Here is a 7,188-nt window from a genome sequence, read left to right as displayed (position 1 = left end):
GTGCAATATCCCCACATAACTTTCATTCCCCTCCCAAAATGCGCAATATTTCTATATAACCTTCCCCTCTTTTAATAATCCAGGAACAACACTCAGGACTAGCCTTTTATTTTATTAATGTTATTTAACATTTACCCTCTCCTTCTGTTTAATACTTGTATTTAAAATTTTCAGGATATAACGTTTTTTTCTCCCCCCCAACTTATTGTATAGTGTTTCTATATTTTATATTTTTATGATAGTGTTTTTATTTTCTAATCTGTTGACTGAGAGAGCCCTGCACAAAAATTCCAATGTGTCTGAACTGTTGGTTTATGCACAAATGGCAAATAAAAAAACCTTGACCTTGAGATGCTGATATATCTGACAATGAATCACGATCTTTCTTTTGTAATAAGGGAGGCATAATCTGTTTGGCTGTTAAAGGAAAAGAGTTAAGCTCATGGTTGAAGTTTAAATGAAAAGAAACAAATATTTTCATGTCCTTGCAGGGTTTTTTTCTTTGTTTGTTTGTTTGTTTGTTTTGTTTTGTTTGTGTGTGTGTGTGTGTGGGGGGGGTGATATACCTGATGACATAAAAAGGAGGAAAGAAAAACATTTATAAATATACACTATAAAACAACGATAATATGAACAAGAAACCTACAACTGCTGTTTATTTTTGCAAATCAAAGTTTGTAATTAATCACTTTATTATTTTGTGTGTGTGTGTGTGTGTGTGTGTGTGTGTGTGTGTGCGGGCAGGGGTAGGGGTTGGGGGGCCTGTCTTGTCTTGGACACAAGCAAGAAAGAAAAAAGGTTGGGAACCACTGATTTACTATAATGCTAATTTGTAGTTATAGGTACCTTGCATCTATAAATAGAGATGCCTTTTCATTACTTTGCTTTTTCAGCAGAGGTGTCCAAACTTATCCAGAAAGGGCTGCTGTGGGTAGAGGATTTTATTCCAACCAGGTGGAATTTCTTGGAACTTTTTCTGGGAAAGTTATGGCCTAAAGGTTACAGAAGCAGCTTTGGGATCAAAAAGTCACTGGTTTGATTCCCTGAACCAGCAGGAAAAATGTGTGTGTTGGTGGGAGGAGTGTACATGTGACGCAGGTTCCAAAAAAAGAAAATTATTCTGCTTGAATGAACACACCCACATCTTTACAAACCGGATTACTTTTCACTACTGTTTTTACAGTAACTGGAAAAACATAATACCAGAGAATTACATTGGTAAGGCATCAAAGGATCAGTGAGTCATTGTTCATTCTCTCTTTGGTCTGACCGTCTTGTGGATGGTCCTCAAAAGGGAGGAAATGTCCCATCTCTCTATCAGGTTAACCTTCACAGTGGGACCTCATAGGACAGAAACTCATATCTCTCTTTGGTCTGACTTTAGAGACAAAAAGGAGGTTATGAATAGAAAGTCAACCAATTCTAATCATTCTGTTTTTTTGTGCAAGTCTGCCTTTACTTTTTGGTTGCTGGACCCACGCTAGTTATAAAGCAAACTGAACTCTCTCTCTCCTGGCAAGTCTACCAGTGCGTGCCATGAAACCCCTATAACTGATCCAGAATGCAGCTCTATGACCTGTTTTCAACCTCCACAATTTCCCCCACCCCACTCCATTATAACATTCCCTCTAGTAACTTCCTGTATTTGCCCGCATCAGATTTAAAACATTGATGCTTGCCGGTAAAGCAAAAAAAATGGACCAGCTGCCACTTACCTTAAGGCAATCGACACACCCTGCTCTGCACTATGCTCTCTCTGATCCTCCAGCATGGCTCAAATAGACCCACCAACTCTCAAATTAAAAGCAGGACATGCATTGAGTCTCTTTTCTGGAATTAACTACTCCTGGCTCCCTGAACGGTTCTTCAAAAGCTTCTTCCCTGCCACAGTCAGACTAATGGCAAAACAAAATTATTGAATAAGAGTAACAATAACCATTACTACCTCACTTCACTTGTCATATGCAATATGTGATATACTATTATCTGTGAAACAGGATTATGTGTCATATACCCTTTGATAAATGTGCAATATTTTAACTGTGCAATATCCCCACATAACTTTCATTCCCCTCCCAAAATGTGCAATATTTCTATATAACCTTCCCCTCTTTTAATAATCCAGGAACAACACTCAGGACTAGCCTTTTATTTTATTAATGTTATTTAACATTTACCCTCTCCTTCTGTTTAATACTTGTATTTAAAATTTTGAGGATATAACGTTTTTTTCTCCCCCCCAACTTATTGTATAGTGTTTCTATATTTTATATTTTTATGATAGTGTTTTTATTTTCTAATCTGTTGACTGAGAGAGCCCTGCACAAAAATTCCAATGTGTCTGAACTGTTGGTTTATGCACAAATGGCAAATAAAAAAACCTTGACCTTGAGATGCTGATATATCTGACAATGAATCACAATCTTTCTTTTGTAATAAGGGAGGCATAATCTGTTTTCAACCTCCACAATTTCCCCCACCCCACTCCATTAAAACATTCCCTCTAGTAACTTCCTGTATTTGCCCACGTCAGATTTAAAACATTGATGCTTGCCGGTAAAGCATAAAAATGGACCAGCTGTCACTTAACTTAAGGCAATCGACACACCCTGCTCTGCACTATGCTCTCTCTGATCCTCTAGCATGGCTCAAATAGACCCACCAACTCTCAAATTAAAAGCAGGACATGCATCAAGACTCTTTTCTGGAATGAACTACTCCTGGCTCCCTGAACAATTGAGTCAAGGGCTTTCTTCAAACAAAGACTAAAGGTGTATCTCCATACCAAGCAAGTGTATAAGCAATTTCTTAATTTGTTAATTGGCCTGTTATTAGTAGGTGCATTTACATTTCTGCCAACAGCACAACTTCCAGTGTAATATTGCTTTTATACAACACTTCTATCAACAATAAATTTATATTGACTAAGTGACATTTTGTCCATAACTGCTGTCACTGTTATGGAATGCATGCTGTGCTCTTTGTTGACAAATGAGGTTAACTAGGTCAGAATTGACAGATTAAACTACTGCTTCAAGGAAACATCCCTCCTCTTACTTATCCTTACTGTTACCCATAATAAAGGCTGCTTCAATGCAAAAGGAAATGTCTGTCATGTAACACAGCAAGCAGCTCTCTCTCTCTCTGGCATATCACTGCAGTGACGTGGCCGCTCCGACGGCATCAGCCATCAAAGTTTCTAGGGAAGAATTACAAGCGTGGCTTCCTGTTGCCTTCTACTAGATTATTATAGAGGTTTCTCCTCTCAACCATTCACACACAATCATACCTCTGGGCAATTTAGAGTAGGTAGGTAACATGGTTAACGGGAGATACCGTCCAAAATTTTGATATATCGGGTTACAACAGTATTCACCGTGTTAGGCTAGATAGGATGGGAGGGGGAGTTAGATTGTATATAAAGACTGGGTTGAAATATGTGGAGAGAAACGATCTTGACTTCCAAAATGACGAAACGGGCACTCAGAGTATCTTTATTGAACTGATGAGTACATCCAAAAAAGTTAAAAATGTAGTTATAGGATGTATCTATAGACTGCCTAACACAAGCATTCATGATTTTGATGAACAACTGACACAAAGCACGAGTAAGGTCAATGGAAAAAACAAGCCTTGCTACATATTTGGAGACTTCAATATAGATCTCATAAAAAGTTCTAATTCCCTCACTGCAGATCATATAAATAACCTATTTTCTTCTTCGTTTGTTCCACTAGTATGGTATGTAGACCAACAAGGGTAACCAACAAATCTGCAACACTAATAGATAACATCTATACAAATTCCTTAAATAGTGACTATAAAGTAGGTGTTCTGGTTACAGATATTTCCGACCATTTTCCTATATTTATAATAACCGGGATTGAAGAACCTAAGATGACAGCGGATAGATACACATATGGACAAGTTAATAACAGAAACACAGAGAAATTTAAAGAACTGCTGTCTGATGTATCATGGACCGGTGTATTAGAGGAACCTGACACTGAGACAGCATTTAATTTATTCCATAATATTGTAGGAACCATATAAAAGCTTTCCTCTGAAGACGGCTAAAAGCCCCAACCAAAGTTACAAAAAAACATGGCTAAGCAAAGGACTGCTCAAATCAATAAACAGGAAACAACAACTATATAAAAGATACCTAAAAATTCCAACGCCTTTGAACCAACACCAATATAAAAACTATCGAAACAAACTCAATCACATGTTGAGAACTGCAAAGAAGGAATATTTTCACAAGAGGTTTACGGAAGCAAGGCTTGATATAAAGCAAACATGGGGAGTTATTAATGACATACTAAATCATAAAAAAATGACAAACGCAGGCCCACAAGAAATAAAAATCGCAGATGAAATCATCAATGACAATGTTGAAATGTGTAATGAATTTAACAAATTCTTTGGTGATATTGGTACAAATCTAGCAAATAAAATTTCAAGAATGCAAAAAGATCCCATAAGCTACGTTAGGGCCCCTAGAAATTGTTCCCTGTCACTTTCTGAACCACCTTCGAACACAGAAGTTGAGGACATAGTTTTAAATTTAAAAGACTCTGCCGCTGGATATGATGAAATTAAATCTAATGCCCTAAAGATGGCCCTTCCCCACATCCTCATTCCTCTCACCCATATTCTTACATTGTTTTTACAAAGTGGAGAGGTTCCCACTGGGACAAAAACTGTTAAAGTAATCCCTATCTTCAAAGGTGGAGACCCAACATCATTTAACAACCACCGAGCAATCTCGGTCTTGCCCAGTATGTCAAAACTGTATGAAAAGCTTGTCTATAATCGACTGATTAAATATTTCAACACTAATAATATCCTATACAAACACCAATACGGTTTCCGCAAGGGTGTATCCACTTCTCTTGCCCTAATACAACTAATAGACAGAATATCTACAGCCATTGACAAAAACGAATATACAATAGGAATATTTTTAGATTTATCAAAAGCTTTTGATACAGTAAACCATACCATACTCCTCCGGAAATTAGCTGCTTACGGTGTTACTGGCATTGCATTAAATTGGTTTTGAAATTACCTGAATAATAGAAAACAATATGTGACTCTGAACAGAATCAAATCTACCTACAAAGAAATTCAATGTGGAGTACCACAGGGGTCAATTTGGGGTCCTCTACTATTCTTGATCTACATCAATGATCTAGCAGAAGCCTCCTCAATACTGTATTTTATACTGTTTGCCAATGACACCAACATATTCCTTTCTCACAAAAACTTTGATTCTCTGATACAACTGGCTCATCAAGAATTGAGTAAAGTAGCTAATAAATTATCAATAAATACCAAAAAGACAAATTTCCTTATTTTCGAATTTGAATTTATTTATTTATTTCGAACATGTATAAAAATGTATGTAACTATTTGTACATACAAAAGAAAGAAAATGAAAAAAGTGACAAAAAAGAATAAATAAAATAACATAAAGAGCTAATACATTACAATACACCACACATTGTTCGAAAAAGGAGTGGGAAGAAGTACAATACTTTTTTTAATTTCCCACCCCTTTTTAACTACCCCGAAATCCAAACTACATTAATACACCTATAAAAATATATACCATATATACACTTCATGATTATCCATATAAATATATAATTACAAAAATAAATATATACTACATACCATATCCATATACCTATATACCTATATACATATACATATATATATATATATATATATATATATATATATACATACATACACATACATACACAAACACACACACACACACACACACATATATACATATATATATATATATATACACATACATACATACATACATATATACACACATATACATATATATATATACAGTTGAAACCGTATATTTACATACACTTTAGGAAAAGACAATCTTTTTTTTTCTCATCGTCAGACATGAAATCAGACATTCACTTTAACTTTTTCATGTCTGTCTGAATATTTAAAATTATTTTAATGTACTTAATGCCAAATTAATCAGAGAAGGAGTTTTTTATTCAGTATTTTAATTGCTTTTATCAAATCAGAAGTTTACATACACTGCAGTTTGTGTGCCTTTAAACAATGTAGGAACGCCCAGATGATGATGTCATGTCTTTGGAAGCTTCTGATAGGTTAATTGGCAACATTTGAATTAATTGGAGACACACCTGAGACACACACCTGTGATTGTATTTTAAGGAACACCTCAAACACAGTGCTTCCTTGTACACAACATGGGTAAATCTAAAGAAATTGATTAAGATCTCAGACTAAGAATGGTTAACTTGCACAAGTCTGGCTCATCTTTGGGGGAAATTTCAAGAAGCCTGAAGGTGCCACGGTCTTCAGTTCAAACCATTATACGAAAGTATAAACAATGTGGGAATGTCGAGCCATCATACCGCACAGGAAGGAGACGGATTCTGAGTCCCAGAGATGAGTGGGTTCTGGTCAGTGCTGTGCATAAGAACCCAAGAATGAATGCAAAGGACCTCGTGAAGATGATGTCTGAAGCTGGTAAGAGTGTGTCACTGTCCACGGTGAAACGAGTTCTGCACCAACATGGGCTGAAAGGTCACTCTGCCAGGAGAAAGCCATTACTCCAACACAAACATAAACAGGCCAGATTACAGTTTGCAAATGAACACAGGGGAAAGGATCTCAATTTTTGGAGACATGTCTTGTGGTCAGATGAAACTAAAATTGAGCTGTTTGGCCATAATCAACAACGATATGTTTGGAGAAAAAAAGGAGACGCTTACAATCCTAACAACACCATACCAACAGTGAAACATGGCGGAGGCAGCATCATGTTGTGGGGTTGTTTTGCTGCAGGAGGTACTGGTGCACTTCACAAAATCAATGGAGTAATGAAGAAGGAACAGTATGTGGAGATACTGAACCAACACCTGAAAGCATCTGCCAGGAAGTTAAAGCTTGGCCGCAAATGGGTCTTCCAAATGGACAATGACCCGAAGCACACCGCCAAACTGGTCAAAAAATGGCTTGATGACAACAAAGTCAATGTTTTGGAGTGGCCATCACAAAGCCCCGACCTCAACCCTATTGAGCATTTGTGGGCAGAGCTGAAACAACATGTGCATGCAAAGCAGCCAAAAAATATGGCCCAGTTATACCAGTTCTGTCAAGAGGAATGGGCCAAAA

The sequence above is a fragment of the Neoarius graeffei genome, chromosome 19 (genome assembly GCF_027579695.1).
Source record: "Neoarius graeffei isolate fNeoGra1 chromosome 19, fNeoGra1.pri, whole genome shotgun sequence".
NCBI lineage: Eukaryota > Metazoa > Chordata > Actinopteri > Siluriformes > Ariidae > Neoarius > Neoarius graeffei.
Note: the sequence above shows the minus strand (reverse complement) of the source record.